Genomic DNA, 10000 nt, shown 5'->3' on the forward strand with positions numbered 1-10000 from the left:
ATAATATATATATAATACATATATATGTATATAATATATATATATATGTATATAGTATATATAATATATAAAATATCTATCTATCTATCTATCTATCTATCTATCTATATATATATATATATATATATATATATATATATATATATATATATATATATATATATATTTATATATAAATACATATATATCACCTCCATATTTGTCTTTTGTTCGCACGTATATTAGCGAACAAAAACCATATATAATAATTATGTTGATAAAAGGGTGGGTAGTCTTAAAAACCTGAAACACAATTATAGTAGCAGCTGTCAGATGAAAATAAAGCTACAAAAAATCTCAAAACGGAAACAAATTTTAAAAATATATTTTAAATTACATTTCAAATTATAAATTTCAATTCACTTAAATTATACTGTATTATGTCATATTATATATTATATTATATTATATTATATTTTATTACATTCTATTATATTCTACCATATACTTTATTTGATTTCATTGAATTAGTTTGCTATTTTTTTTTCCTGTTAGACGCGTCATGATCAAATAGTGAATGTACATTCCAATCGAGAGTTTACAGGTTCGATCCCAACTGCGTGACATTATGAGCATGTGTTTTTAGATCATGACCATCGGTCAATCGAAGTCCTATGCGTGAAAGTTGATAGTGGGAAACTGTGTGGAAATCCGGCAGATGGAGCAGCAATTCAAAGGCGTGAGCTTGACACTTGTATCATGTTGAACATGCCCGAGGACTCATGTTAACGACACACGCGAACGTAGAATGGCCATCGACTTAAACATTATTCCAGTAAGGCGGCGAGCTGGCAGAATCATTCTGAGGTCGACTTTGCCTTTCATCCTTTCGGGGTTGATAAATTAAGTACAATTTACGTACTAGGGTCGATCTAATCGACTAGCCCCGTCTCCCAAAATTTCAGGTCTTGTGCCTTTAGTAGAAATGATTGTTCCAGTGAGTAGGCAATTCAGTTGTTTGAAAAACTGAGTACTCTTCGTCGAAACCGACGAAGATCCGTTAATTTATTTCTAATCGAAAGTTACGTGCTTTCTCTATTCTCATCGAAATGCTTCCTTCAATATTTATAAAACGCTTTTGCAAATTTTTGCGAAGCTAATTTCATCACGTACACCAATTTAAATTCTTTGACCCATCGTAGCTCTACTACTACTACTACTACTACTACTACTACTACTACTACTAGCACTACTACTACTACTACTACTACTACTACGAACACCACCAGTGTGGCTGCTACTGGTGTCTCTACTACTACTACTACTACTACTACTACTACTACTACTACTACTACTACTACTAGCACTACTACTACTACTACTACTACTACTACTACTACTACTATTACTACAGCTGCTGCCGCTGCTGCTGCCGCTGCTGCTGCCGCTGCTGCTGCCGCTGCTGCTGCCGCTGCTGCTGCCGCTGCTGCTGCCGCTGCTGCTGCCGCTGCTGCAACTATATTCAGGACCTCTCTCTATGTATATTGGTGTCAAATTTTGACGGAAGGTCAGCAATTTCTGGGGTGAGGGTAAGTCGATTACATTAACCCCTAGTGCAAAGCTCGTACTTATTTTATAGATCCCGAGAGAACGAAAGGCAAAGTCGAGATCAGAGGTGTTTGAATTCAGAAGGTAGTACCCCTGTATATTCTTTTCTACTCTAGGTACAAGCTCCGAACTTTTTGGGAAGGGAGCCAGTCGATTAGATCGACCTCAGTAGGCGACTGGTACTTAATTTATTGACCCCGAAAGGATGACAGCAAAGTCGACCTCGGCGGAATTTGAACTCAGAACATAAAGTCAGAAGAAATACCGCTAAGCATTTCGCCCGGCGTGCTAAGGCTTCTTATTTCTTTATTGCCCACAAGGGGCTAAACATACAGAGGACAAACAAGGACAGGCAAAGGGATTAAGTCGATTACATCGACCCCAGTGCGTAACTGGTACTTAATTTATCGATCCCGAAAGGATGAAAAGCAAAGTCGACCTCGGCGGAATTTGAACTCAGAACATAACGTTAGACGAAATAATGCTAAGCATTTCGCCCGGCGTGCTAACGTTTCTGCCAGCTCGCCGCCTTAAGTATCTCTATATTTATTTCTTTATTGCCCACAAGGGGTTAACCATAGAAAAGACAAACAAAAACAAAGAGGTTAAGTCGATTACATCGACTCCAGTGCGTAACTGGTACTTATTTAATCGACCCCGAAAGGATAAACGGCAAAGTCGACCTCGGCGGAATTTGAACTCAGAACGTAACGGCAGACGAAATACCGCTAAGCTTTTTACCCAACGTGCTAACGTTTCGCTTAGCTCACCATCTTAGTACCTCTGTATATTGATCACAGTTACATGTTACGGTTACACATGTATGAGCCCCTGCGTTGAACATCGAAATTACAGTCAGCCCCACATAAAAAGCGATATAATTAAAATATCTAGCTCTAATTCACGTATTGCATCCATCTCTTTGCGGTTATCTTTTATCTGATAACTTTTCCTTGTTTCTGTAATTAGACTGTGGCCATGCTGGAGCACTACCTTGGAGAATTTTTAGTCGAATGGATCGACCTCGGTTCTTTTTTTCGTAAAGCTTGGTAATTATTCTATCATTCTCGTTTGCCGAACCACTAAGTGACACAGACGTAAAGACACCAACACAAGTTGTCAAGTAGTGGTGGGGTCAAACATAGACGCACACACACACACACACACACACACACACACACACACACACACACACACACACACACATATGGGGTCTTCTTTCAGTTTCTGTCTTACCAAATCCAACCACAAGACCTTGGACAGCCCGAGGGTATAGTATAAGACACTCACCGAAGGTGCCACGCAATGGGACTGAACACGGAAACATGTGATTGGGGAAGCGAGCCTTTTAGCACACATTCACGCCTGCGACCAAGTATATTATTTTTCAATATTGAAAACATACAATTATTATTCACCGAAACACGCACACACACGCACACAGAGGCATGCACGCATACGTACATAGGCACATATATATACGCATACATCTGTGCTGGAATTACTATATAAATATTTACACAAACCACAAGTACATAACTTTACATTCGTTCCTGCTGTTAATTTGCTTGTCATCTATTCAGTTCCAATCCAGAAGTGCGCAACTCCCATTCATACTACATATGACAACAACGACAACAACAACAGCAGCAGCAGCAGCAACAACAACAACAGCAACAACAACAACAACAACAGTGGCTGCAATACTGGCTACAACAGCAACAACAACAACAATAATAATAATAATAATCATAATGATAACTATAGCATAGAAATCATAATAGTATTTGTTCTAAGAATAATATTAAGGATAAAACAAGGAGTAATGATAATAATGATAATAATAATAATAATAATAATAATAATAATAATAATAATAACGATGACGATGATGATGATGATGATGATGATAATAATAATAATAATATGATAATAATAATAATAAAATAATAATAATAATAATGATAAGAATAATAATGATGATGATGATGATGATGATGATGATGATGATGATGATGATGATAATGATAATAATAATAACCGTAGTAGTAACGATATCTTCATATTTCTTCCCTTTCCTCCTTTTTCCTCGCCCTCTTTCTTTTCTCTGTCTTGTCATTCGTCAATATTCTCTAAATAATAGAATATTCTAGACACAGATGTTTCTCGAAGCTTTCGAGGACGTCGTTGATGTGAGTTTGATGTGAACCATTGCGATTTCTCTCTTCTTTTCCTTTTCTTTCTTTTTTCTTTGTGATTTTAATATTTCCATAATTGCAACCATCCCCAACGCAGCCACTCCCCTATCAGCATCATTATCACCATCATCATCATCGTCATCATCATCATCATCGTCGTCATAATTATCATCATCGTCATCATCATGATCATCATGATCATCATCATGATCATCATCATCATCGTCATCGTCATCGTCATCGTCATCGTCATTATCATCATCATCATCATCATCTTCATCATCTTCATCATTATACTTCATTAGCATCAGCAGTAGCTGTAGCTGCAGCATCGGTAGTAGCAGCAGTACTGACGAATGCTAACATTAGCACCACCAGCGCCAACACCATCCTCCTCATCATCATCGTCATTATCATCATCATCATACAACTACCACCACCATTACCACTACCGCAGCAACCACCAACACCACCACCACCACCACCACCATCATCATCATCATTGTCCTTGCTAAAGTGAAACAGAATTATTCTGACAAAAAGTACAAATGTCTTCTTGTCTATCATTCCGTGTGTGTATACTCGGTGCTGAGTTCAAATCCACCCTGTCTCGACACTGACTTTCATCCTTCCAAGATCTGCTAAAACAACATAGTCGTTCAAACGCTGCATCGATTTTATCCACTAGTCCAACCCCGGCAAATTTGAGACGTGTAGAGCTGGCAGAATCGTTAGCATATTGAGCTAAATGCTTCTCGGTATTTGGTAATTCTTTACATTCTCAGTTCGAATTCCGCCGAGGTCAACTTTACCTTTTGGGTCGATAAATTAAGAGCTTGTGACACATTGGGGTCGATGTAATCGATTAATCCCCTACCCAACATTTCAGGCCTTGTGCTTATAACAGAACGGGTTATTATTATTATCATAATTTTTGTTGTTGTTATTGTTGCTGTTATTGTTATTAATGTTATTCGCACGTGGTTACCCTAATGGTCGCAGCCGTTACAAGTGAAATAATCATTTCTTCTCGGTATGAGGTGAGATTAAACATTTGAATATTGAATTTAGGAATTAATCAGGCCAAAGATGCATAACATTTATATGATTCTTTTTCAATTACTTATTGTTAAATTTTCTAGTCGGCGGTATTCATGTGTAGCACCATTTCATTCCTTTTTGAAATCGACAGATATCTCAAGAACGGCTGGATAGATTCGGATGAAATTTCAGGGATGTTTAGCCTCGTAAATGGGACGAACTGTTTAGATTTTGGCATTAATCCGGTACCGGACAAGGATTCTGGATTATTATTTATTTATTTTTTTTACTTAATTTTTGAGCGCGGTTGTGTTCACTTTTAGTATTCTCGTTTGTGAGAGCAGTCGAGATTATTTCAGATATTCTCATTTTAAAAATCATCTCTGGTTAATCGTTGAGAGGACACTGATGTTGCCTTATCAGAGGTTTGCGCTCTCTGAGTGCTCCTGTTACTATTATCATTCATATACACTCAACAGATGAAACCGTTGGAAAAGAAAACAATCCAAACATCGGACTACAAGTAACCTTAGATGCCAAGAACCCTCTTATTGGGTTACAGCAAATAACTTTAGCTGACAAGAACCCTCCTAAGCATCCTAGCTGTCCCTAATAACACTGTTTTCTAGAGTTGTACTAAACTGGGTTTTATGCCTATTTCCTCTATCGATCTGTTCAGATCTTTAGGCATAGTTCCCAATGTACCTATAAATACTGGTATACATTTTATCCACCCTTTCTCTGCAATTCAAAAGCTAGGTCCTGGTACTTTGCTATTATCGTTATTATTATCATTATCGTCATTATTATCATCATCATCATCATCATCATCATCATCATCATCATCATCATTATTATTGTTTGCAGTTGTAGTGAAACGTATAGTGGGATCGAACTAACGGTCGTCGGCATCATCAGAGAAGAATTAAACATTCATGCAGTGAAACACGACTTGTTTTGTCATCTTATCATCCATTCCTATCTTAACACTCTGAAAAAAAAACACATCATAAATATCGTTGTATATATTTTTTATTACCTATATCATATCTCACATATATAGCGATAGAAAAGTTATGATTACACCACCACCACCACCACCACCACCACCATCATCAACAACAACAACAACAACACCACTTCTACTACTATGGGCATCCATCGAGAAGTGGAGATAGACCACTGGCATTCACACATACAGGCACACAAAACAGTAACAGATTGAGACCCCACCCCACTCCTCGTAAACAGAACCGATATTAAAAATGCATTTTATCTACATACGACTATGTGTGTGCGGTTGTGTGTGAGCGTGTGTGCATGACTGTGCAGTCATAACTATATACATAAATACGTACAATCTATCTATCTATCTATCTATCTATCTATCTATCTATCTATCTATCTATCTCTTCTCTCGGTCTTATTGTCTGTCAGTCTATCTATTATATATACATGTAACTATATGGTTTGTACGCAACAAATCTTATTATGAGTGTATACAAATATATATATATATATATATATACACACACACATACATACATATATATACACTCATAATAAGATTTGTTGCATATAAACCACATATTTACATTCTTGTGCACACATGTATATATATATATATATATATATAATGTGCGTGTGTGTGTGTCTGTGTGTACATATACGTATATATATATATATATATATATATATATATATATATATATATATATATATATATATATATATATATATATATGCATATCTATATTTGTGCTTATATACTACCATACATTTTGAACACGCGTTCGTTGTTGGAGGCAGTTTTTCATTGTCTATGTATATAACCAAAAATCTAAGCCTATATACAAATGCTCGCGCAGTACATACGCACATATATAGATTTGGGGAGTGCTTCTATGTAGGTGATTATATTAGTTTTTCCAACCAAGAAATCTATTTTTTGCATCAGTCTTTAAATATAGATATTTAGAGACACACACTGACACACACACAAACACATTTATATATATAACATAGATACATACATATATGTATATGCATATATGTGAGTGTGTATCTGTATATATGTACACATACATACATATATATACATACACACATATATATGTGTGAATGTCTGTGTATTTATGTATGTGTGCTTATGTGTGTGAGCGTGTGCATCTGTAAATTTATAGTATACATTTATGCATATATATGTGCTTATGTATTTGTAGGTATACATATATATATAATAAATCTGTGATATATATATATATATATATATATATATATAGACTCATATTTGTGTGTGAATTAATATATATGTATAAACAGATACATACGCATATATATGATTGCATGTGTGTATGTATATGTATATCTCATATTTTCCTCTGTATATCTATTCGAATGTGTACATAAATGCTATGTATATACGTACGTATTACACGTATATATATATATATATATATATTAATATACACACATGTTCAAATATATGACTTACTTACATAAAGACATCTATACACTCAAACTGTCACGACACACGCACACACAAACGCACACATACACACACAGACACACACAGACACACGCAGACACACGCAGAGACACGCACAGACCCACGCACACACACCACATTCGCCATTCTTTATTTTGGTTTCTTTCTCTGCTAGGCTTGCCAGGCCATTTATGAGGGCCACCTTTGGTAGATGGCACTATTATGTGATGAAATAGCGATTGTTAGATTTCTGTGAAAATTGGTGCTGGGAAATTCTATGGAGTATTAGCAGCTGTTCCCGCTGATAAGACATTTTCGTTGGATTAAATAGAATAACAATAATAATAATAATAACAACAATAATAATAATATTAATAGTAATAATAATAACAACAACAACAACAAGCAATAAAGTTGATAACGACAAGAGGACTACTACTTCTACTACTACCACTGCTGCTGATGGTAATAATAACAATAATGATAATAATCATATTAATGGTAATAGTAATAGCAACAATAAACAATAATGCTGATAACCACACTACTACTACTACTACTACTACTACTACTACTACTACTACTACTACTACTACTACTACTACTACTACCACTACTACTACTACTACTACTACTACTACTACTACTATTACTACTACTACTACTACTACTAATACTAGTAATGATAATAATGATGATGATGATGATGATGACGATGATTGTGATGTTGCTTGCGATTATATTGACAACGATGATGATAATATTGATAATGATAGTAGTAGTACTAGTCGCAGTGGTAGTAGTCGTAGTAGTCCTAATCGCAGTAATAGTAGTGGTAGTAGTAGTAGTAGTAGTAGTAGTAGTAGTAGTAGTAGTAGTAGTAGTAGTAAAATATTACGAATAATATAAAGAAAAAAGGTGTAGACGAAGAAGAATAAAAAGATATGTACAAAAGCCCAACAAGATTTTGGTGGTGGTGGTGGTGGTGGGGGGTGGCAGTGCAAACGCAAAATAAAAAATTAACAAGCAAGACACAACGATAGTGTCTGTTGGGGGTAGTTGCCTACAATGGAAAAGGGTGTGATCGATAATAAATATATAAAGACATTAATAAATAAATAATAAATAGCAATAACAGGAAGGAAACAACAGAAGAACGATGGGATCTCAAACCGGGGAGGTAACTCTAGAGCGTGATTTGGAGAACCTTATATGCAATTTTGATTATCCTGTAATACCAAATGCAAGTGTATTCTCTCCGCTTTTGTCGTCTGCCATACGTATATGTTTAGAGTAAGTGGCATTTAGTCATGATGAATCGGTTATGTTTAGCAGCTTTTCATTTGATTTCTTGCGTAGGATGGAATGGATGGATTACTCTTTTACTTGTTTCAGTCATTTGACTGCGGTTATGCTGGAGCACCGCCTTTTTTTTTTTAGTGGAGCGAATCGACCCCAGGACTTATTCTTTGGAAGCCTAGTACTTATTCTATCGGTCTCTTTTGCCGAACCGCTAATTTACGGGGTCGTAAACACACCACCATCGGTTGTCAAGCGATGCTGGGGGGACAAACACAGACACACAAACAAATACACGCACATACTTACACATACATATACATATATACGACGGGCTTCTTTCAGTTTCCGTCTACCAAATCCACTCACAAAGCTTTGGTCGGGCCGAGGCTATAGTAGAAGGCCCAAGGTGCCACGCAGTAGGACTGAACCCCGAACCATGTGGTTGGTAAGCAAGCTACTTACCACACATCCACTTCTGCGCCTATAAGATTAGGCAATACTGTTTGGAATCTGACGATTTGGCAACCTGCTTTGGCGACAGTATGTTTTGACATTTGTAGAAAACACATATACACACGCACACAAAGACACACTCACATATAAACATAGACAGCATAGACAGCGATGCGAGCGCAGAAATATACTCATATAGATAGACAGAATTTGAGAGAATCTTTACAAGTTATTAAGTGAATACGATTGACATAGATATTATATATTCTCAACGCATACACCATTTGAGGACTATGCTAAGAAATATGAGGGCGAATGTATATATATATATATGAATGTATGTATAAAATGCAAAAATAGGACAAGAACGCAAAACATCCAGACAGACGATACAAAGAAAACAAGGACGAGTCATTCGGAGTTATATATATATATATATATATATATATATATATATATATATATATATAATAGTAATAATAATAATCCTTAGATGGAAGTTATAAACATTTAATGCATCACTACGCGCGTTTCCACAAATCACATGTCTCTTAAGATCACAGTCCATATTCCTTGGATGATTACAGTGAAGTAAATAGTATCCGTGGGCATCGGGGTGATCACCTTCATGGATTCATTTCATTAGGTGATATAACATTTATGGATGTACAACTGAGGGCTGTTTATCTCTTATTATCAGTCTGAAGTTTAAGTAAGAATCTATCCCCCCCTCTCTCTCTCTCTCTAACTATCTATATACAGAGGGGTGAAGGGAAAGAGGGAATGAGAGATGAGAGAGAGACAGAGAGAGAGAGACCAGAGAGAGAGACCAGAGAGAGAGCCTGACAGACAGACCGTCTGACAGATAGAGACATAGACTGATTGAGCGAAACAGGATGAGAGAGACATTAACCTGAAACATTAAAATATT

Source organism: Octopus bimaculoides, chromosome 8, assembly GCF_046866305.1.
Source record: "Octopus bimaculoides isolate indiv1 chromosome 8, ASM4686630v1, whole genome shotgun sequence".
Taxonomy (NCBI): Eukaryota; Metazoa; Mollusca; class Cephalopoda; order Octopoda; family Octopodidae; genus Octopus; species Octopus bimaculoides.